The following is a 24,073-nucleotide window of genomic DNA, read 5'->3' as shown; positions in this document are numbered from 1 at the left end:
GTTTTGGGGACAGAAAAAAGTGGCAAATGACAAATCAGGAGTAAGATGATGGTGACACTAGTTAATCCTAAGAGGAAGCATGGGGGACAGAGAGTGTCCAGAAAACATTTTGCAGCCGTGGAAAAATCGTGGACAATTAGACAACCTTATTCCACTGAACAGAGACACCTGAGGCTAGGTTTTGCCTTGGTTGAACAATTCCAACTACAGTGACACTGAGATTAGACGCAGTGTTAGTTAATCTAGTTGCTCGGTCGTGTCTGACTCTTTGTGACCCATGGACTGTAGTCCACGAGGCACCTCTGTCCATGGATTCTCCAGGCAAGAATACTGGAGTGGGTTACCATTCCCTTCTCCAGGGGATCTTCCTGACCCAGGGATTGAACCTGGGTCTCCCTCATCGGCAAGCAGATTTTTTTTACCATCTGAGCCACACGGAAACATAACTGATGAATAATTATACAGATTGACCCAAAGTTTCCCTAGCCTTGATATACTTTCTTTAAAGGTGATTATTAAGTTCCCAAGTTGTGAAATTTGAAACTCAACCCCAGTCCAGGGCTCTGCTGGGGGTGGGATGAAGAGCTATTTAGGGTGATGTTCCAAGCCTTCTCTTGGGGGCAGCAGTCTCTGGACTGGGGCAGGGCCCCTGCCAATGACTTCGGGTAGACAACTTTACGAGCCCTAAACTGCTACTGGGATGTCTGCCCAGGCTACACACTGGATCTGTTTCTGCGTGTACACCTCGGTACATGACCTGACTTGTGAAATGACTTAATGACTCATCAGACTTCTTGCGGTTTCCTCAGGACCAACCACAGGACATGAGCATTCCCATGCTACACCCTGTCCCATCCTTTCCTCCTGCCCATTCAGACGACAGACTGCTCATCAGTTATGACAACCCAGGCCAGTCAGCACCCCCGCCCAGTCAGGGTGGAGCCTGAGACCCTGCTCCCTGTCAGTCAAAGCTCAACCTAGGGATCACATTTAGCAAATGGCCCCCTTCTCATCCCCGACCTGGGCAGCCGTGGCCAAAAGATGGTGAAGAAGAGAGGGAACGATGGGTGCTCAGAAGAAGCCTGGCCCTGTCCGTGTGGGATGGCTTTTTCATCTGACTTCCGCCAAAGCCAAGAGTCTGACCTGACAGAAACTAAGGAAAAAGAAAAAGAAATTACTTGGGGAATATTCAAACCTATAACCCAGTTTCTTTTAATGATCATTGCATGGTCTTGGTAAGTAAATCTATTTGGAAGGTTTTTACACTGAAAGATAAAATCCTTTCCTCATTAGATTGTTTTTAAAAACAACCACTTCCTGGGTCCTCACTCCTTGCCCTGGGACCTGCCTTGAGAAGCAGAGCATCGCATGGCTGGGTTCCCATGGCTCCAAGCTGGTTTTGCCTTGTTTTGCTTCATGGGTTTTGAACACAAGCCCTAGGCTTGAGCCCAACCTGGCAAGTACCCCAAAGGCACTGACAAAAGCTCAGCCTTGATGCCAGAGCAATTTTCATTGCATGATGATCCCATTAAGTGCAACTTCATGTCTTTGTTATAATTCCTTCTCTGCAGGGCTCTCTTTGGGCCCAGGGCCTGCTACACAAGCTAGTAGGGTAACTCTGGGTGCCCAAGCAAGTGAGCCTTGGAGATCACAATGACCCCCTGAGAAACATTCAAGATCCTACCTCTTCTTCCCCACACCTGTGAGTCTTAGCTTCGGACAGAAAGAGAAGGGCAAGTGAAGGTCATGGACTCAGCCTGCCCCAAGAGACAGAGGGCAGGGCCTTGCGAGTCCCTGTCCTCTCCCCCAGGGAATGCTGGTTGGAGATCCTGGTACCAACCTCGCTCTCCCGTTTCAGAAGTCTGGAATTTTGACAAATGAGAATGTCTCCTTTGGGTGGCTATGAATTTCCCCTATTGCAATGAAAGCCTATTTTTGTTTATTTGTTTGGGCCTCAGCATACAGAGAATCAGAACTATCCCCATTATCCATTCCCAGAAAATTTTAATCATCTCGAACTGAAACTGTATACCCATTAATAACTCCCCATCTCCCTCACCCCAGTCCTGGAGTATTATTAGAATTATTAATAGAAATTAATAGCATTATTAATAGAAAACACTATCATGTTTTCTGTCTCCATGAGTTTTCCTATTCTAGGTACCTCACTGCTGCTGCTGCTAATGCTAAGTCGCTTCAGTCTTGTCCTACTCTGTGTGACCCCATAGACGGCAGCTCACCAGGCTCCCCCGTCCCTGGGATTCTCCAGGCAAGAACACTGCAGTGGGTTGCCATTTCCTTCTCCAATGCATGAAAGTAAAAAATGAAAGTGAAGTCGTTCAGTTGTGTCCGATCCCTAGCTACCCCATGAACCACAGCGTACCAGGCTCCTCCGTCCATGGGATTTTCCAGGCAAGAGTATTGGAGTGGGTTGTCATGGAGTGTGTAACAGAATAGGACCCTATAGGGACTTCCCTGGACAGACACCCCCTCCCCCAGGTTCTCTGCTTAATTCCTGTCTGAAGTACCTAACTAACAGTTTCTGATGCATTTTTTTCCTGAGTTGTTTTACAGATGCTAAAACCTTCATCAAATGGAAGACGTTAACTACTTATGACCATGAGCGCTTAATCCTGAAACTTACTGGAGGCTGAGGGTTGATAATGTTAATCCCTGTGACACAACCCTATATCTTACCATTAGTCAATCCGAAAATTGTATGTGAGTTGATCACACACCTTGGGACTCCCCTTTCCCACCTGGCCTTTAAAAATGCCTCACTTTAGGATCTACTTCCCTGAGCAGGAACCGAACCCCAGTGCCCTGCATTGGGAGCACAGAGTCTTAACCACTGAGAGGCAGTGTGCTGCAGCAAAGACCCAGCACAGCCAAATAATTAAAAAAAAAAAAAAAAAAAGCCTCCCTGAAACCCACTGGGGAGTTCAGGCCTTTAGAGCATGAGTTATCCTAGACTCCTCTGGTGCCTTAAAATAAGCACTGCACTTTTCTTCCCTGCAACCCAGGGTCAGTAGATTGGCTTTACTGCTCAAAAGCAAGCAGATCCAAGTTTGGTTCAGTAGCAGCTGGAATCATACATTATTTGTCCTTTGGGGTCTCTTTCACTTTGCATAATGTTCCCAAGTTTCCTCCATGTTGCAGCATGTGTCAAAATGTCACTTCTTTTCAAAGCTGTCTTGTTTTCTTTCCTGTTCTTTTGTGGGGGTGGGAGAGGGGGGTTGTTTTTATTATTTATTTATCTGTGCTTGGCTGCACAGTGCCACATATGGGATCTTAGTTTCCCCAACCAGGGATCGAACCCACGCCCGCTTCATTGGGAGCACACAGTCTTAACCACTGGACTATCAGGGGAAATTCTGTCTTGTTTGTTTTTAACAAAGGTTAGCTTCTCTCCTGCTGTGTGACCCCCTCAGAGGCACTTGATACAGGATGCAGCAGGGTTTCAGGACCCGTGGAGCTGACACCGACCCTGGGTTGCAGGACCCTGTGCACACAGCCATCCATGTCGAAGAAGCCAGCTAGGATCCTGTTCTTCCTGGATTCTCCAACTTCAGCCCTTTTCCCCTTCACAATTAGTTCTCAGATTTACATAACCTCTCTCTGCAGTGTGTCCTTTATGCCTCATATTTAACTGTGGTAAAAGCGTTATCTGATCAAAAAGGGATTTCAGGATCAGGAAATAGGTACGGATGTAGCAGGGATCAAGGGTCCCTCCGGCTCCAACTATGCTGCTTCGAGATTAGAGGTTGCTCTAGACGAAGGTCATGAGAAAAAAGAACATCTACCGGGTGTTTTCTGCAGACCAGGCTCTCTTCCAGGAGCTCTATATCCATTAATGATTCCATCTTTTCAGCAACCTTCCAAGAGACATATGATCATTTGCGTCTGCCCAGGTGAGGAAATTGAGGCCCTGAGAAGCCCAAGGACCAGGATTCCCAGACCTGGGACTGGGTTGAGGGTGAGAAGCCAGGCTTGCTCCTGCCAGGGCCAAGACACTTTTTCTTCCAAAGTTAACAACAAATGACATAAAACACAAGCACAAACACATTATAAAACAGATCCAGATACTGTTGGGGAGCGATTATCCCATCTCATTTCTCAGCATGGTCTCTGATAACATTGAGTCCTGGCCTGCAGGGACCTCCTTGCTTGGCTCAGCCTCTGGTGAGGGCATTCTAATAAGCAGGTCCTCCAGATCTGTGGCTCAGGTTGGGAATGAAACTGTGACAAGCCCCTGTGTCCTTGTCTTTTGAAGTAAAATGCTGAGCCAAGAGTTAATGATTGGGAAATGGGAAGATGTAGAAACAAAGAATAGCTGTTAGACTAGGGAACTGGTAACAATTTGGACTATAATTCTGCCACATAGCAGAACCCCCAAACTCACAGCTCCCTGAAAGATTAGATAAAGGCCTGACACACATTCCTAAATTGTTTTATAGGAAGCAGACCCCTCCAGGTGAAAACTGCTGACCACAAGAATGTAGACCCAAAACTGGTTGAAATCAGAAAATTGATGATGCTTGAAACTTTACCTTGTGGCCAGTTGATCCAAGAATTATCCATGAGCTGATTACTCCCTGATCCTTGAACACTGTAAAACTCACTTCCCCCTCCAAGGTGGGTCACACAGCAGTCTTAAGGGTGTTAGCCAACTGTGGCCCCCTTTGTCTGGCAAAGCAATAAAAGCTACTCTTTTCTATCTCAGCCGGAACTCTGACTCTGCATTTCTGTTTGGCACTGGTGAACAGAGGCTGAATTTCAGCAGCAGGAAGAGAGAGCTGATCCATTTTCCTAGTAATGGTGATGGTGTTACTGTTATGTGTCAAAGTTCCTATTGCTCACCACACAACAGGCCAATAAATCGAGAGATGAGGTGTTGGGGCCAGGAACGGGGACTTTGTTTGGAAAGCCAGCAGACCAGAAGATGGTGGACTAGTTTCCCAAAGAACCATCTTATCCAAGTTAAAATTCAGGATTCTTTTATACTCAAGGGGGATGGGAGTGTGGCTGAAATTGCAACCTCCTTGGTGCCGACCAGACCCCAAGAGGGAGGTAAAAACCTTTGTTCTTGCAGCTGTCTATGTAGGTCTGGTCACAGTGTTACCATAAATCTCCAAGGAGACAAATGTTGTTCTCTGTTCTACAAATTTTTTATCTCTGCGAATGGAAAATCATCATACTTTAAAGGTCAGAGCCTTGAGAATGGGCTGTCCTGCGTACTTCAGGTTACAGGCAACGTTCTTTTATAGACGGTGCAGAGCCAGCATGACTAAGCACTGGCTATAGAACACAAGGGTTAGAGTTAAAGGAATAGAGCCCACCTAGAGTCAGATTTTGTGGAGTCCCATACTGAGGTCACAGGTGCAAGGCCTTGTACCAAGAGGCAGAGCCCACAGATGCAGACCCCAGAACCAAAGTCATCTTCAAACCTGATTGAACCCCATTGTAATCAATGCCAAAATCCTCCTGACCATCACCAGCAGGTTTCCTGACCCCAAATTAGATGATAAGAATACCCACCCTGGTATTCACCCCATAGCGCCCTAACCAATCTTCTAATGCCACCCTTCTAGCTTCCCTGGGCTTCCTTGGTGGCTCAGATGGCAAGCATCTGCTTGCAAAGCAGGAGACCCAGATTTGATCCCTGGGTGGGGAAGATTCCCTGGAGAAGGGCATGGCTACCCACTCCAGTATTCTTGCCTAGGAAATTCCGTGGACAGAAGAACCTGGCAGGCTACAGTCCATGGGGTTGCAAAGACTCAGACACGATTGAAGGGACTTGCCACACACGCGCATAGCCCATGCGTCAGGTTTCCCTGCCTCCACTGCATTTGCAGTGCTTTCATTATCTCTGCTTCTTGCTCTTAATAAACTCACTCCCTTCTCAAATACTGCATCTGGAAATTCTTTTCCAACCCACCCTCAGACTATCACAACAGATTGGTCATCGGCTGTTCCCTTCTTGGTGGGTGTCAAACCAAAGGACACAATCAAGTGAAAGCCCGGGAAAAAGAAGAATTTATTACTTGCAGTGTCTCCCAGTAAGAAGAACACTAGGGATCTTTCCCAAAGCAGTGTGTCCCTGAACTGCAATATTATGGACGTTTTAAGCTAAGGGTGCACACATGTTCATGAAGGGGCTTGAGCAGAAGATCATTCAGCGTAAAACTGGGCAGAGGTTGCCAGAGACCAGGCTTTAGCTGATAGAAGTCATGAGGGTCAGAAAATATCAACATCAGGACTTCGCAATGTTGGGAATAGTTAAAAGACCATTATTAGTTAAGACGGGTAAGTTAAGACAGGTCCAATAGTTAAGATTCCACACTGCCAAGGCAGGGGGTATAGGTTCAATTCCTGGTTGGGGAGCTAAGATCACATGCCCTACAGCATGGCCACACACACAAAAGTCACCATCATCATTTCTTAGGTTCCAACCAGTCTGGGCTCTCAGCAGGTGGTTATTATATCATCTTCCACCCGGGGGGAGGCCTTAGTTCTTGCAGAACTATAAGAAATGTATCAAAGTGTAATATGTATCCCTTAAGAAGGAACTGGGACTGTGTCTTATCACTGAATTATTGTTTCTTGTCTGCTGTTCCTGTGTTTCTGCATTTAGGTCCCCTAAGATTATTAATCAAGGAAACCTGTTCAAGGGCAATCATTGTGGCTAAGCTTGGACCACAAAATGGTTTCAGCCCAAGATGGCATCTCTTATGCCAAGAAAAACATGTTTGGCTCTTTTTTCTGGGAATGCTTCCCTCCTTATCTGCTTAAAATAATAATTGTGGGAGTCCTCGGGGGGAGGTTATGTGGCTTGTTCTCCTTTGGGGTATCCCCAGTTCCTGCCTGGTAAACAGAGGTCAGCTTCTGGCTAGATTTCTATTTGCTTGAGACAGTAGCCTTTTCAGAGGATATAGGGGCATTTGGCTTACCTCACTTATCCCTGCTTTCTGTTTTCTCTTGAATTCTCTCTCCATTGCCTCTGCTATTTACAAGGACACAATAAGCATAATAGCTACTGTCTTTGAGTGCCTGCTGTGTGTCTAGCTCTGTTCTAGACAGTTTCCACCTCTTAACAACTGTCTTAGAAGGTAGGTCCCAGAGAAGTTAAAGTAATTTTCCACAGTCATAGGGCAAATAAGAGGCTGAAAAGAATCTTGATCTGCCCAGCCCAGGAATGCTTGTTGTCAATCTCAGTAGCAGAGGAAGCGCAAGGATTGGGAAGTACCTGCATTGGCATTAGACTGTAAGTAACAGGGAACCAGTATAGTGAATGGGGTGTGGAGAATGCCCCCCAAGTTCCGCTTCAAGCTGGATCACCTATTCACAGAGCTGTCATGTACACCTAGAAGTAGCTGCTCTTTCCCAATAGTCTAAATGCCTTTGTTGTCCCTTTACAATTGCAAAAGAATCTGATAATCTAGTTTTATTGGACTGTTTTTCCTTTCAGGTCTTTGTGGTCGAATTTACAACTACAATTTAGCTGCATTTAATATTTCCAGAAGGTGTCATAGAGAATGGCTTTAGGTACTCAGGTGTGAAACAAGCAGAGAGAAGAGTCAGGGTTTGGAAGGAATGCCGGAGTTCAGTGAAGCGGATGATGCCTCCAGGGACACATCTGCCAAAAGGGAGGGCCAGCCCCAGTCTCTCCTGGGAAATGGAATTACAAAGCTTTTTTCACATGAAAGATTATCTGAACAGTTTCCAAAATCATCTTCAGTTTAATCAGGGCATCCACATTAAGAAAAGTAAGAAGATACCCTTGCAGCATCTGGTTTGTCTATAAACTCTAAAGATACATGCTTATTCACACAAATGAAATGAATTTAACAAAAATTAAAAATTGGACAAGCGTGTGAATGCAATGGTGAATTCAGGCTAGTGACCCTTCATAAATTTCAGTTTTTCTCTCCTTCCAAACCTGGAAGGAATACAGAACTGAAGATGACATTTGCCTCCAAGTTGGCCAAATATGAGGTGGGAGGGCAAAAACAACAGAGACGCATTATCCATGGCAGCCTCATGGCTGGCCCTGGGCAGGGAAGCCTCTGTTCCCAAATGCCCGCCAGGACCTCCTGCAGGAGGGTCTGACCCTTAGCAGCTTCTGTAGGTCTGGCCCCACAGTTCAGTGCTGCTCCCTGTATCAAAAAGAATTAAGCATTGAAAAGTAGGATTGTGGGAAAGGGGTCCCTTTACTCTAGAGGCAGAAAGATGAAATGAGTTCTCTGCATCTTTTAACACAGGTATCTGTGAGAACATAAATGTTCTGCCCCACCAGTCCACAAGTGCTCAGTTTGACCACTGCAGAAATCGCTGACAGAAAAGAGATAACATCCCTGGGTCAGCAATTCTGGCTGAACAGTGCTGTATGTGTCTGTTGCCAAAAGTGAATGATTAAGACCAACAGCTTGACTGTAATTGTGGCAGAACACAGCAGATGGGTCTGAAGCACTGATTCTTGAGACTTCAGCCATGGGCCCCCACTGCCCCCTGCTCATCGCGGTATGAATGGCTCCATCTGCAGCGTGCTCTTGAACTACCCACATGGTTCACGCATTTCACTGAAGTACAGCCCTAGGTCAGCAGCGTGATCATCCCCTGGGAGCTGAAATGTAGAGTCTCAAGCCCAGCCCCAGACCTGCTGAATTTAACCTGCGTCTTAACAAGATCCCACATATCTATGTGCCCACTGACATTTTAGACACGGCCTTGTATTCTTACTCATCTTTGCAAACAAACACACTCTTAGCTCCCCAAGACTGGGTCATAGAATGTGACCCTCAGCAGGTTTGAGAATGTTTTATCTCCTTTCACCCCCTATCTGCTGTCTATACCATATAGGAGCCATATAAACATATATCACACATATAAACATATATAAACATTTGCTTATTGAGGACAGTTTCAAGACTGCCTCTGACTCAACTAACCAGACACAAAAGATACTCAGGAATAGGGTTGCAGATTTAGCCAATAAAAATCCAAATGGCCAGTTCAATCTGCATTTCAGATTAGCAATGAATAGTTTTTTTTGGTACAAGTAGGTCCCAAATGTTGCCCATGTCCTGTGTTTTATCTACTCAGGAGTCGAAGCCCCGGGCTGCCCTGGCCACCTTCCCACTCTGTCTCTGCTTGTTTTATGTCTGAGACCCTCTCTTTCTCCCAGCGGTGGTGGCCTTGGTACAAGTTTCAGACCCCAGTTCATGGTCTGCTTCCTTTCCTCCGTGAGGGTGAGAGGGATGTGGAGACTCTAGCACAGACTTTGGCATCAGAAAGAACAGGGATCTGGCTCTGCCAGCTGGATGACAAGCACATTTTATCTTTCTGAGCCTCTATCTCCTTAGCTGTAGAATGAGGACCTTGGTCCTTTCAGTGCTGTGGAGATAGTGCCTGGAACAGAATGCCTCCACCGCCCCATCTCCCTGGCAGCCTTGGTTGCTTTTGATAACTGTTGTCCTTGGGTCCATACTCTTCTCCAGTTTCAACTCCAAAACAGGATGTGAACAGCACTTACGATACAAACCAATGCAGCCTCCACGTAGCATCTGCTACTGGTCTGCCTTCAGTTCTGATTTAGGCAGTTCCTAAGTTGCAAATTTAGGCTGAGATTCTTCTTCTTTTTTTTTTTTTCAGGTTGAGATTCTTTATTCAAGTAGCTTCCCAGGTAATATGTTAAGAACATAGTTGTAATTTTTGCAACTATGGCAACTATTTGTTTAAGAAGAAATCGTATTTAACTACCACCAATCAATAAGTTTTCGTGTCAGTGGTCTAAACTGCATTTCTAGCTAACACATATTTGGGGCAATTTACACATTCAAAGTTATGACCAACCTAGATAGCATATTCAAAAGCAGAGACATTACTTTGCCGACTAAGGTCCATCTAGTCAAGGCTATGGTTTTTCCAGTGGTCATGTATGAATGTGAGAGTTGGACTGTGAAGAAGGCTGAGCACCGAAGAATTGATGCTTTTGAACTGTGGTGTTGGAGAAGACTCTTAAGAGTCCCTTGGACTGCAAGGAAATCCAACCAGTCCATTCTGAAGGAGATCATCCCTGGGATTTCTTTGCAAGGAATGATGCTAAAGCTGAAACTCCAGTACTTTGGCCACCTCATGAGAAGAGTTGACTCATTGGAAAAGACTCTGATGCTGGGAGGGATTGGGAGCAGGAGGAGAAGGGGACGACAGAGGATGAGATGGCTGGATGGCATCACTGACTCGATAGAAGCGAGTCTGAGGGAACTCCGGGAGTTGGTGATGGACAGGGAGGCCTGGCGTGCTGCGATTCATCGGGTCAGAAAGAGTCGGACACGACTGAGCGACTGAACTGCACTGAACTGAACCCATTCCACAAGAAGCATGTCCTTTTTTCCCTCTTCTATTTCCACCTGCTTTTTCTGTTCCTTTTAACCACGATCGCTGGTACCACTAGAGGTCAGCAGAGGCAAGAAGGCCCATTCTATTCAGATGGGCAACTTGGTGAGAGGAAATCGAACTTTTCTGCAGTATTTTTTCCCAAATTGATGTATATATATATTTAATCTTTATTTTTATTAGGTATATTATACAAGTTGTACTGATGGCTCAGATGGTAAAAGCATTTGCTTACAATGCGGGAGAACTGGGTTCGATCCCTGGGTTGGGAAGATCCACTGGAGAAGGAAATGGCAACCCACTCCAGTACTCTTGCCTGGAAAATCCCATGGACAGAGGAGCCTGGCAGGCTACAGTCCACAGGGTCGCAAAGAGTTGGACACGACTAAGCAACTTCACTTCACTTCACTTCATACAAGTTGTATATATATTTAATAATATCTGAATAATTACAAAGGTAAAGAGTACCAATTTTATGAAGTGTGTTGCTTCTGCAGTTTAATTTGATTTTAAAGTCAAATCAGTAGCAAGGCCAGTCCTGCTCTTAATGTTGCAGATGCCAGCTTAGGGGTCTGGGTTCCAATTAAGGAAACAATTTTTCAAGACAATAAGAAAGAAGAGCTTGGATTAAAATATCAGATCTACTTGCTTTTCTTCAGTCAAGATTTTGACTTTGGCTTTTGGTTTCCAGCTTGCCCAATTTCTCTTAACATAGACATTTTGACCTATAGGTTTGCATTCCACTCTGGGTCAGCTTGTTCCATTTATGCCTGTAGGCCTCTTTTACCTTCTGTGACCTCTTTCATGCTCTGCATACTTCCAAGCACTTTGTTCCAAGGAGGGAGGGGTGTCCTGCCAGGGGTCCAAATCTGGTGTGGTTCTTCTCAACCTAACACCATCGCCATCTGGCTTTCACAGAGACACCAATTTGATGACTGGAGAGATTCAAATTGTTTATTTCCACAGTAGAGCCGTGTAGCAGAAGGGAGAGATATTGAAATAGACGTTCTTTCTAGACTACTTTATTGAAATGAATTTGGAATTTCTAACCCGTGTTGTAAAACGAAAAAACTGGTTGCTCTTTACATACTGGGCAGAAGCCAGGAGACTGGACGGTTGTTTGCTTTGCCTTGGCCTGTGTCTCTAAGGGGGAGAAGTCCCCCTCCTGGGAATGTCACAGCTTTCCTTCTCCAATGACTGGACAGAAATACACATCCTTGGCTCCCCATTCCTGAGTCAGCTAAAAAAGAACCTCTGCTCAAGGAGGCCCAACAATCTGTGCTTTTATAGTCCTTGGGGAATTCTTTCACAAGCACAGCTGGAGGAGCACTCCTCCGAGGAATGCCCTGAGGGTGGACTTGCCTTCGATTGCATTTCTGATAACCTCCTCTTTGCCTTGGCTCTGCCCCTCTTTTTGTGAAATTCTCCTGGAAAGTCTCTCCCAGCCTTTCAAACACCCCACTCCATCACCCTCTCTCCAACACTACCGCTTGAGCCCTGGAGGCAGAGACTTTTGCGGTTAAGATGCTACTTGTACATATAGCTCCCCTCTGTCAACACAGAAGGCAGATGATTGTGATGATGGGCAATTGTGAGTAATTGTATGCCAAGCATTTAACACATATTATCTTTTGAAATATCGCAGTAGTCTTACTGATGAAGGATTAGGTTCAGAGATGGTAAGCCACTTTCCAAGTTTCCTTAGTGATTGAGACAATTTTTTGCCTAGAACTCAAAGCCCCACACTTCTTCATGTACAGTTACCATAACTGGTGAGCTACAAGGACATGCTAAGCTAATACAAGGCAATGCAAAGCCAAGCTAAAGCCTGCGCCCAGGATTGGGTGGGAATGAGGCCCATGCTAATGTGCATTCTGCCCAGCACTAATGCACTCAGGATATGGTGTGCTGTCCTGAAAAGCTGTGCCAGGCTCCATGACACAGGGTGATGCTGGACTGTGCGGATCTGTGCCAAGGTAAAGTGAGTGCTGCTTCTGTTAATGGAGGAAAGTTTGGGGACGACTCCTTCCCTGGGCCGCAGTTCTTGGTAAGGATACAAAGAAGAAGAATCTAAGGTCTTACCTACTGCACGAAAGTTTACTGACAATACTGAAAGAAAGAACAGAGAGAACATCTCAAGAGAAAACTGGGCCACACCAAGAGAGAAAATGGTCCTGGAAAGCTAAGGTACAGAGTTTTTAAGGCAAGGTCATTTGCATAATCCAGGGGGTCATTGACTGACAGTCTTGATTGATAGTTGCAGGTTATAAAACAAGGTGCTCTACTGTGCGTGTCCTGCCCATAACTCAGTCTGTTATCATTAGATGTATGTGTTCATGGAATATCTGTGAGCAGTTAATGAGTCCAATGACCACCAAAAGTTACTTTATTAGATGATAATGTGAGGTGTGTCCATGTACAGGAGTAGCGAAATTTCTGCCCATTGGCTGGTGGGGGATTTTTCTGGCCCCTTGACTATTTTGGAGTACTGTGGGGTAGGGGGCACATTAGAGGGCGGGGCTGGTAAATTGCTTGGTGGGATTAGGCAGCCATTGGACGTTTAGCTGAAGGGGCCGCCTCTCCTTGCTCTCCTCACTAAAATTACATACATCCTGACCTCCCCCCGTTACCTCTTCAGAGCAGTTTGTCAGAGATCTCTGATAGGCTGTCTCCTGGACTACGGTTTTCATTTTGCCCCAGATAAAACTTAACTCACAGCTCTCACGATGTGCAGTTTCTTCACTTGACGTGTCTCTCCCTTCTTCTTTTCTGTTTGTAAAGAAAGTTCCCTTTTGCTTCCTGTCTGTTCTCCTGATTTTAATTAATTTATAAAGAAATGATAGTATACTAAAATTCCAGGGCATTCTAAAAGAAAATTAACTTACTCATAATCTTGTACCCCAATTCACATTAGTTTTCTTGTTCTGCTCCTTTGTGTCTTTGCTTCTATACATGTATTTGTCACCATAGTGTAGAAATAATTGAGTATTTTGATTCTTAATAATTGCCTGTCTAAAATATTTTATCACCTTTTTCTAAATGTCAAACACAGTATAGGCTTAATGCATAACACTTTTGAAAAAGCGACATAACGTGGTCACATACACATCCTGATTTCACAAGCCGAAGATAACCATCGTTAATCAACAACATGTGTATGCTTTCAGATATCCTCACATACCTCCTATAATCTAATGGGGTTTTGGCATTTAGGAAGCAATGTGATAGGAGTAGAAATGTAATTATTAAGACATACATATCATGCTTTTTTACTGCTCTGACCTAAGCACTTTGCACATCATTCTCACAACAGACTTAAGTCTTGCATTCCCATTTAACAGATGGAGAAATTGAATTACAGAAAGAGAAGATAATTCACCCCAAGCCACATAGCATCAAGTGCCACAGTGAGTTTACCCGGGCAGTCTGTCTCCAAAGGCTGGGCCTATAAACCACCACCATGACCAGAAGTCAAGCGCTTACCCAGCCCTGGTCTGTGTGACTGTGTCAGAGAAAGGTTCCAGCAGGCAGTGACACTTTAGCAGGCCTCAGTAGTGAGGGGGAGGGTAGCCAGGAAAGAGGAGGCAGAAGGAAGGCAGATATAAAGAGAGACTTCTAAGAACCAAGAGCCCATGCAAAGGCAGGAGTGCAAAGAGAAAAGGAGAAAAGTATTAACGTGAGAGTGTAGGGGTGAGGGCGGAAGAGTGGCTGAAATGAGGCTGGACAACAGTGGGGGGCTCTGGGGAGGGGCTTTCTAAACTCTGTGTGAGAGTCTGATCTTGACCCTTTTGCTCCCCCACTGCTGCTAAACAACTTTGTGAGCCCTGGGCATAGCCCAGACACATAAAGAGCCCAAGAGGAAAGCACACGGTGTCGCAGGGCATCTCCAGGCCAGCCCCCAGCCTGCCCTTGCCCCAGGTCCTTGGGTGTGCCCCATGCAGCAGCTCAGGCAATCAATGGGCTGTGTCCCTGCCCCTCAGGCTGCAGAACAGGTTTGGGCCTGCTCACATGCTCCCTCCAAATGGGCCTCCAGGCTGGTCACAGACATCTCAGCAGCCAGAAGAGGCTCAGGGAAGGGTTTTAAGCCAGAAACTGATAGGATTAAATCTGCTTCTTAGAGAGATCCCCTTGGCTGCTGCAAGGAGGGTAGAATGAAGGACCACAGGACACAAGCCTAGACAGTATATGAAGCCAAGTAGGACCCTTTGGGACCCTCTCAGGTGTATGATCCCACTTCACCCCCTGTCGCTCCAACTCCTTGCAGTAAAAGACTTTGCTTTAGTCCCTTAGGCTGCCTCCGAGTTCTCAGAAAGTCAGCCTCAAGGACTGATCTCTGAAAAGGATGTGAACGTGTAGCAACAAAGAGTTGTAGTTGGGCCAGGAGAACTGGTGATAAATTGAAACAGTAGATCAGCGATAGAGCAGAGTTACAGAACCTCTAGTTCCACCCAGAAGGACACAGATAACAAAATCTGATGCACAGTCTTGAAATGTTTTTATAGAAACCTGACTCCCACCAGAAAGAAACTGCTGACCACAAGCCCATCAGACCAGTTGGGACCAGCTGGTTGATGGTATTGACTCCTGAAATATCACCCTGTTATCTCACCACCAATCAGTACAGAGGAATGAGAGTTGATCAAGCACCCTGTTACCCATATCCCTACTATTGCCTTTAATAACACTCCCCTGAAAGACCGGAGTTTGGGTAAACTCCAGCAGCTGGTGATGGACAGGGAGGCCTGGCGTGCTGTGGTTCATGGGGTCGCAAAGAGTTGGAAACGACTGAGCGACTGAAGTGAACTGAACTGAAAGACCTCAGGGAGTTAGGGTTTTTGAGCATGAGCTGCCTTTTCTCCCTACTTGGCATCTGCAATAAAGACTATATTTTCTGGCATCCACCGACCACCCCCTTGCTGCACCCCCAACCCCCCAGAGTTCAGTCTCAGGCAATTTCCACAGGGTTCAGATTTGTTACTTTCTAGCTTTGATTAATTCTTCCTACGTAATTTCCCCAGTGTGAAAGATGAGACAGACCAGGATGGCAGGTAAGGAGAAACCTCTCAGGATGACAATGCAGCAATGAAAATGGGACCTGACGGGAGACAGTTACATTCAGCCTTGCTTTTCAGGTGTTCGGTTTGGTTTGGTCACGTGAGTGTATGTTCCTCGATTCTTTGTCTCGTCACAACAAAGATTTGGAGTGACGGACATTAAAGCCCCCTCAGCGTGTCACAGCTCTCAGGTCTTGGATAGACTGTGTTATAGCTCTCAGGTCTCCAATGGACCGTGTTATAGCGCTTAGATAAATCAGTGTTACAGCTCCGTGTTACAGCTCTATTTTATTTAGAAGATAGCAGGAAAATCCATCTTTGAGGCGTGAGGACACGTCGATCTAAAGACACAAGGAGAAGAGCACCTCAGCGCGAGGGAAGACAGAGAGAGGGCTGGCTCTGGCTCCTCTATTTCTACGCTTATCTCCCCCTGGGCCTGTCCTATGTAAACTGGGCCAGCAGGAGTGTTGTTTGTTTTACCCGAGGTCCTCACTCTGGTCCGCGGACCTTCCTTTGTTTCATTTCCGCGGGCTTTTCCCTTCCTTGTCTTGTAGCCACCGCCATTTTGGACTCTTTCCCTGTTCTACCTACCTAACAGTTTTGATTTTGAAACATCAGCTGGTGTTAAGACTCTCCATTAGAGAACCAGGGAAAAGGAATTACTCTTCTTGGCTCCCCAAGATGGATCCAAGAATGAGAACGGCCTAACAGGAGAATAGTGCTCAGATTCAGCTTCTTACCTGGATCCTTCCTATGGGATGGAGACACCGGGAGAAGGAGAGAAATGGGGTGGGTGGTGGGGACCTTCCTGGCCACCTTCCTGCTGTGTCCAGTGGACTTTAGAAAAAAGCTACTTGTTTCCTCCTCAAGGTGATGTATTTGTGACTGTTGACATACTCAACAGTGCAAGAATCAAGGTTGTTAGCAGAACCTAGGACATGAAGAAATCAGAACATGAAAATAAAGCTCTTTGTTAACAACAACAACAACAAACCCAAAACAAAACAAACAAAATGACTATACTTCACAGATGGCTCAGTGTTAAAGAATCCTCCTGGCAACGCAGGAGATGTGGGTTCTATCCCTGGGTTGGGAAGATCCCCTGGAGAAAGAAATGGTAATCCACTCCAGTATTCTTGCCTGGAGAACCCCATGGACAGAGGAGCCTGGCAGGCTACAGTCCATGGGGTCGCAAGAGAGTCAGACACAACTTAGCAACTAAACAACACGAAAAACAACCACAGCCTAGAGTTGGCTTTATTGTGTGCAGGGCAAGCAGACCCAAATCCAGGTTTTGTAACACATTGCAGGATGCTATGGAAGTTGTACAAGAGATGATGACAGCCTGCATGGCAGATAGGGTGGTGCCGAGAGAAGAGAGGGACTGGTGAGAGTGAGGGGGAAATGGGGAGATGTGGAGAGAGGAAGCAGGGTCAAGGAAGACAGGAAGCTTCCAGCCTGGGCCACAGTGTGGATCAACAGCATCAGTCTCAGATTTGGAACCCGATTTCTGCTTGGGCTTTGGTCAGGGTCTGAGTTACTGGAAGGACAGCCGGGTGGACATGTCCAGAAAGCAGATATACTCAGGCCACACGCCCAAGAGACAGATCCAGGCAGATCTCCTCCAGGACACCTGCCCGTGGCGTGAGGTTGCTGATTTTCCCCCAGACCCTCAAGTTGCCCCCAAGTGAGTTGCCAGCCCTGTGTCTGCCTTGGGGAGAAGCGGGAGGGATGACGTCTGAGGGACAGAGAATGTGAGTTGTGTTGCCTGTGCATGGGTTGGAAAAGAATTTCCAGACATGAGGCAGAATGAGAGGAGAATAGAGTTTACTAGAGTGGGAGACGCTGTTAGAACAGTGGGCTCAACGGAAAGCTGACACTTTCATGTTTGACTCACTGCAGATGCTGACTGCATCCATGAAATTAAAAGACACGAGCTCCTTGGGAGGAAAGCTATGACAAACCTAGACACCATATTAAAAAGCAGAGACACTACTTTGCTGACAAATGTCCATATAGTCAAAGCCGTGGTTTTTCCAACAGTCAAGTGTGGATGTGAGAGTTGGACCATAAAGAAGGCTGTAAGTGGGTGAGTGTTAGTTGCTCAGTTTTGTCCAACTCTTTGTAATTCCATGGACTGCAGCTGCCAGGCTCCTTTGTTTTTGGAATTCTTCAGACAAGAATACTGGAGTAGGAAGCTATTCTCTTCTGCAGGGGATCTTCCTGACCCAGACCTGGATAGAACCCAGGTCTCCTACATTGCAAGCTGATTCTTTACCACCTGAGCTACCAGGGAAGCCAGCCACCAGGAAAGCCAAAGAAGACTGAGCACCAAAGAACTGATGCTTTCGAACTGTGGTGCTGGAGAAGACTCTTGAGAGTCTCTTGGACTGCAAGGAGGTCACACCAGTCAATCCTAAAGGAAATCAACCCTGAATATTCATTGGAAGGACTGTTGCTGAATCCAAAGCTTCAATACTTTGGCCACCTGGTGGGAAAAGCCAACTCATTGGAAAAGACCCTGATGCTTGGAAAGACTGAAGGCAAAAGGAGAGGGGGCGGCAGAGGATAAGATAGTAGATAGCATAACCAACTTAATGGACAGGAATTTGAGCAAATTTTGGGACACAGTAAAGGACAGAGAAGATTGGCATGCTGTAGTCAGTCCACAGGGTTGAAGAGTTGGACATGACTTAGGGACTAAACAACAACAACAAGCCAATTTTTACAACTTCAAGACAAAGAAAGTTCCTGTTGGAAGGGTGGCATTAGGTGATTGGTTAGGTGCTATAGGGTGGGTATTTTTACCTAAAATGCAGCCAGGGAGATGGCCAGTTTAGTAGATCCAGGAGGCTCATGGTAATGGTGGCTATGGGGCTCGATCAGTTCTGGATATGACCTTGGTGCAGGGCTCCATATCTGTAGCCTTGGTACAAGACTTTACCCCTGTGGCCTTGGTAGAGGGCTCTACAGGTTGCTTGCCTTGGAGCTGGTTCTGGGGATAGGAGGTGACACAAACCTGTTTCATCCCATGAACGACGCAGATCTGTGCTCCAGTTCACCTTCGCTCCTTTCCTGGCCAACTGTTCACACCTGATGGCACTTAGCTCCTCACCTTAGTACTACCCAGGGAGAGCTGGGTTTCCCTCTGGGCCTCTCCCAGAGCCCAGTAAGTCTCCAATAATCCTGAAAGCCACTGGCCTCCCCTGCTATCTGTGAGCTCCTGGTATGGGCATGGCCCTGCTGCACTCCCTGGGCTGCACCGTGAACAGTCATGTGGTCGTGTGAGATTTAACGTCAGAGGAGACTGGGTAAAGGGTGTTTGGAAACTCTGTACCACTTTTGCAATTTTTCTGTAATGTAAATAATTTTTCCAAAGCTTAAAAGATACATATTAAATCATGTATTGATTAGACAAAAATGAAACCTGCAGTTTGCATCCAACTATTGCTAACAATTGTTAAAGCAAGGTGATGGGTATGTCAAAGCTCCTTATAACTCTTTTCTACATTTATATATGTTAGAATTTTTCCATTAGGAAAATATAAATTATGGGAATTCCCTGGTGCTCCAGTGGTTAGGATTCCATGCTCTCACTGCTAAGGGCCCAGGTTTAATCCCTGTTCAGAGAACTAAAATTCCAGAAGCTGCGAGGCAAGCCCACAAAAAGAAAAAGATGTATTTTAGGTAAACTGATGAAGTCCCTTTCATGTGCCAGGCACTGTAGTTAAGCCTTTGGCAGTCTTGTCCTCAAGGAGTTCACAGTTCACAGGGGTAAAGCAGATATTAAACACATAAGGTTGAAATTATGATATGATAATAATTACTTTAAACAGGGTATAACCTATAAAAATATAGAACCACTATGCTGTACACCTGAAACTAATATGACATTGTAAACCAACTATAATGGGATGTTTAGAAAAACTTCAAAAACAAACAAACAAAAAAATTAATATGTTAGAGGACACACGGGAATTGGGTGTTCCAAGCAGAAGAAACAGTATATGCAAAGACCCTGGGGCTGGAGAGAAAAGCCAAGGTGCAGTCAAGAAAAGAACGGTCTGAAAATGACTCAGGTGATGCAGGGAGCCCTCCCACCACCTGGAGCCCTCCCACCCAGAGCGAGGGCAAACTGGGAAGGTTATTTGGGGGTGTATACAATTGGGGTTGCAATACCATTCCTCATGTAGTTCTTTTTACCACTTTAGATTGCTCTCTCCCTATTCTCTCGACCATATCCTCATTTCTGCCATCACCCTCTTATGTACACTCTCCCTCTCCCTCCAAGATTCTTCCATCTGCCATAAACTTGGCATCCCATTTCATGAAAGCGTGGTCCCCACCAATCTGCTGGACAGCCAAATAAATCTAGAATCTCTGTGTGTGCATTTACGGATCACCTTGAAATGGAACGTTGTTGATTTATCATTTTCTTTGTGGCATGTACGGAATGTTCTGCCAGCCTGCTCAACTGTGTGTGGCTATTCCCTATTGGACCCACCCACCCCACCAAAGCGGGGGCTGGTTGTTAAATTATTAAAGCATCTAGCATACACCCAAGGATTGGCATCAAGGAACTGAGCAGAGAGGCAGCAGGACTTTTATTAGGTTGGTACTGACCTTATCATCTTCATATAGTTTCTCGTGTCTGTTTCAGGAGGAAAATATTTTTCAATTTGTTATTTTATGTGGGTACCTGGCGTTATTGCCTTTTCTTGGTGTGCTCAGGAGATGATTCAAGTGTTGTTTATTAGTTCCTCAAGGACATGTCTTTAGAGGAAAATAATAATCAAGAATTTAGAAAGTGAGGGCAGAGAATTTGATGATTTGGGGAAAATAAGAGTGTTACTAAGAGCAGTTTGAAAATGCAAACACATCAGTGCTGGGAGGGATCTGTGAGCTTATGTTAGAGTTGCCTTCTCTGGACTAGATGGTGTATCAGTGTGATTCATATGGAAATCACACAATTTTGCTGGACTGGAATTTGGCAGAGTCACACATTTGGGGAATCCCACTCGAGCAATGAGGAGAAAATATATGTGATTGGTTGCTTGTCGCTTGAACTGGCAGCTCCTGTTGGGAAGTCAGTCATCAATGGCGGTAGGTCAGAATCTGAATCTGCACCTCCAAGGCTGATTTGCCCACCGTGAGCTTGTTGCTTGTATGAGTTAGTTTATGACTGAGCACAGAGTAGCTTTCTGCTTTCCCTTCTTCTCCTCCACCTCCACCTCCTTCTTTGTGTTCAATAATAGGGACCAAAGCCTGGGCACAGTTTCTTACGAAGAAAAGATTCAAAATTGCAAGTGAATCTAAATGCATAGGGCTATTTGGATAGTAAGGCAAGTGCATGTGGATTTATTTCTCAGGCAATTCAAGAAAATAATGCCCTTCTCTTGTTTCCAGCCCAACAGATAATTTGCAAATTCTGTCTACTTGCCAACTTAAATATTCTCCTGGGCTGCCCTGCCAAAGCACTTGCCCAATTTTTTTGCACAGTCATTAGGTTTTCAGTTTGTGGGAGAGTTCTAGTGTTTTGATAGTCGTGTTTAAACAGCACAATGTTGGGTTTTGTAAGCAGGATTGATTACTTTATGATCATGATCCAAGTTTATTATTTAATTGTTCTAAACTACTGAATTGCGAAATTGCAAGTCCTCTAAGGGAAATGCTAAAGAACACGTGTGGTTCTTGGGCTGTCTAATATTGCCACGTTACACAGAAGGTTTGTTGAATTTTGAGCAATGTCTTGTGTTAAAAACTATGATGATGTCACTGCTTCCTGACAGCTCACAGGTTAGTGGGGGCACAGAAACTGAAATTTCTGCAGGCTGTGAAAATTCAATAACAAAATAGATACAATAGGAAGAAACTAGTCTGTCTGTCAGGAGGACTAAGATCTAATCCAGACTTCATCACTAACTCGATAGTTGGCCAACACATGCTCTCTCTGGGGTACAGTGTATCGATTACACACTTGGAGGAGTGGCTAGCTGACTTCTAGCTCTATAACTCGAGAATTCTTGAGGGAAGAGCTAGGTACATCAGTGGAGCACAGAGCTGGTTTCTAAAATGTACATGAAGTCAGTAGGTGCAAGTGAAATGGCTCAGCCATGTCTGACTCTTTGTGACCCCATAGACTGTAGCCTGCCAGGCTCTTCTGCCCGTGAACTTTTCCAGGCAAGAGTACTGGAGTGGGTTGCCATTTCCTTCCCCAGTGGATTTTTCTGACCCAGGGATCGAACACGGGTCTCCCACATTGTAGGCAGACGCTTTACCATCTGAGCCACCAGGGAAGGCCCCCAGTAGGTAGGATGCAGCATAATGGGAGTCAGCAGAAATGCCAACTTAAAAAGAATAAAACAAATGTCTCATACACAGAAGCCTCAGAATCTCAAAGACCCTGCAAAATCATAGTGAGGTTGGAGCTTCCAGGGCAAAAGAGAATTCACAGGGGAAAAAAAAAAATGAAATAAGCCCAAGGGAGAAGATTTGGAAATAGAAATGAAGAACAAACACTTGTAATGTCTGTGAATAGGTTTTAGACAAAAATGAGGAGCACCCCTAATGTAGGGTAGGGAGGGGTGGAAAAGTCACAGCCTGGATGATGCTCCTGTGAAGGTGGAGCCGACCCAGGCAGGGCACAGCAGCCTGTGCTTTCTCAGGCTTCACTCCCCTTGCTCTGACTTGCTTGACTTCTAGAATCATGATCCTTGGCTCAGAACCAATTAAAATGAAGTCACCGTTGGGCTCTTTGTGCATGGTAGGTTGTTGACACACCTGTTCTTCTGACTAAATTTAAACCCTTTAAAAGCAGGTTCCACATCAGGCTCCTATCTTGTTTCCCACCAGCCATTCTCTCTTGATACCTGAAACTGCAGAAGGGGCCTGAGGGGAGGAAGCTTGAAGGAAATTTGTTAAAAAGAAGAAATACATCATGTGTCAGCCAAAAACAAGGTGTCCATGAAGAAAATAGATGCACAAATAAATAAACGGCTTCTGGAATGTTTAAACTATTTTGACAGAAAACTCACGTTTTGTAACCAAGCAAGTGAGCTCCTTGTCCCAAGAGAAAGACCAAATGCTGGGGCAATGGTCTTTTTCAACAGCAACAATAAAGGCTTTATAGTAGGTCAGCTAAGCAAGGAGACAGGAAGCAATGCTAAGATCTGTCTTCCTGATCCTTTTTGAGTGGCATATTTATCTTAGGAGTAAGAAGCAAGTGGGCAGGGGGAGTGCTCAGAAATGGTTAGTGTATAGTAAGTGTAAGTTTCAATGCAAGTTTTAAGAGTTCTCTGTGCAAGCATGGCATATTTTCAGCATGTGACTTCTAAAGTTGACTGTCAGTCATCCTAGTCCGTCAGTGTGAGTGGGCAGTGCTCAGCTGGAGAGGCTGTCATCAAGTTGCCCCCATATCTGTAGTTACTCTGCTAAGTAAGCTGGTATTCTTGGTGTATCATTTTGTTTCTACCTTATGGGCCTTGTAAGTTACAGGGTACCAGTTTCACACGCCTTTTTTGAAACATAACTATTGTGCAAGGACTTCTCTGCTAAAGATTCAACAACCACAAAATCTCACAAGAATTTAAAAAAAAAATTTTTTTTTTTTTTGGCCAGAGGCCTGTTGACTAAAAATGGGACTGAAATTGTCCCTCCCTAAGTCTAAGCAATCAAATCCTTGCTTTTAAATGACTCCTGTGTTTCTGTACTGTCATCACTGATAAAACTTTCCCAAGACCACTGCTGAACTCACCCAGCCACGCTGGGGACAGGCGCACTATGCTACTGGCAGCTCCTGGGGATGATGTTAAGTAACCATCCTCCGATGACAGGACACCAAAGAAGAATCCAGCCCCAAATGTCACTAGTGCAGACACCTTAGACTAGAGCAACATCCGCCGGACTTCTTTGGCTGGTCCCAGTCACAAGTGTCTCTTACGTTTTACAACAAAGACCACACAATCACATACTGACACATTACTGAGTCCCGGTTCATACTGTTCACCACACAGCCATCCATTTTCGTTAAACAGAGAAATGAGGTGTTGAGGCAAGGCCTGGGATTTTACTGGGAGAGCCAGCAGACTGAAAAGATGGTGGACTAGAGTCCCAAAGAACCATCTAACCTGTGTTAGAATTCAAGCTTATACTAAAAGGGGAGGGTGGCGTGCCTGGTGGTTGCAAATTTCTTGTTGCCAGCCAGACTCATAATGACACAGGATGTGAATTCTTTGTTCTTCCAACCATCTACATAGGTCTGATCATAATGTTTCTATAAACCTCCAAGAAGGCGAATGTTATTCTTTGTTTTGCAATTGTTTTATCCTTATATGGAGGAAAAGACTTTTATCTTTCTATGAAGGAAAAGACTTTGAAAATGGGCTATCCTATGTATTTCAGGCTATAGGTAGCATTCTTTTACAAGAAGTGCAGAGCCAGCATGACTAAGCAAAGGCTACAGAGCACAAAGGTTAGAGCTAAAGGAATAGGTCCAGTGCGAAGGCAGGTTTGGCTTCGCTGTTACAGACACTCACACGACAAATGTATCTGTTGCCAAAACTCAGCCTCTGTTCACTGGTGCCAATGCAGAGACAGAGTTCTGGAGGAAGTAGAAAAGAGTAGCT

This window comes from Capricornis sumatraensis, chromosome 22 (genome assembly GCF_032405125.1).
Source record: "Capricornis sumatraensis isolate serow.1 chromosome 22, serow.2, whole genome shotgun sequence".
Classification (NCBI taxonomy): Eukaryota; Metazoa; Chordata; class Mammalia; order Artiodactyla; family Bovidae; genus Capricornis; species Capricornis sumatraensis.
Note: the sequence above shows the minus strand (reverse complement) of the source record.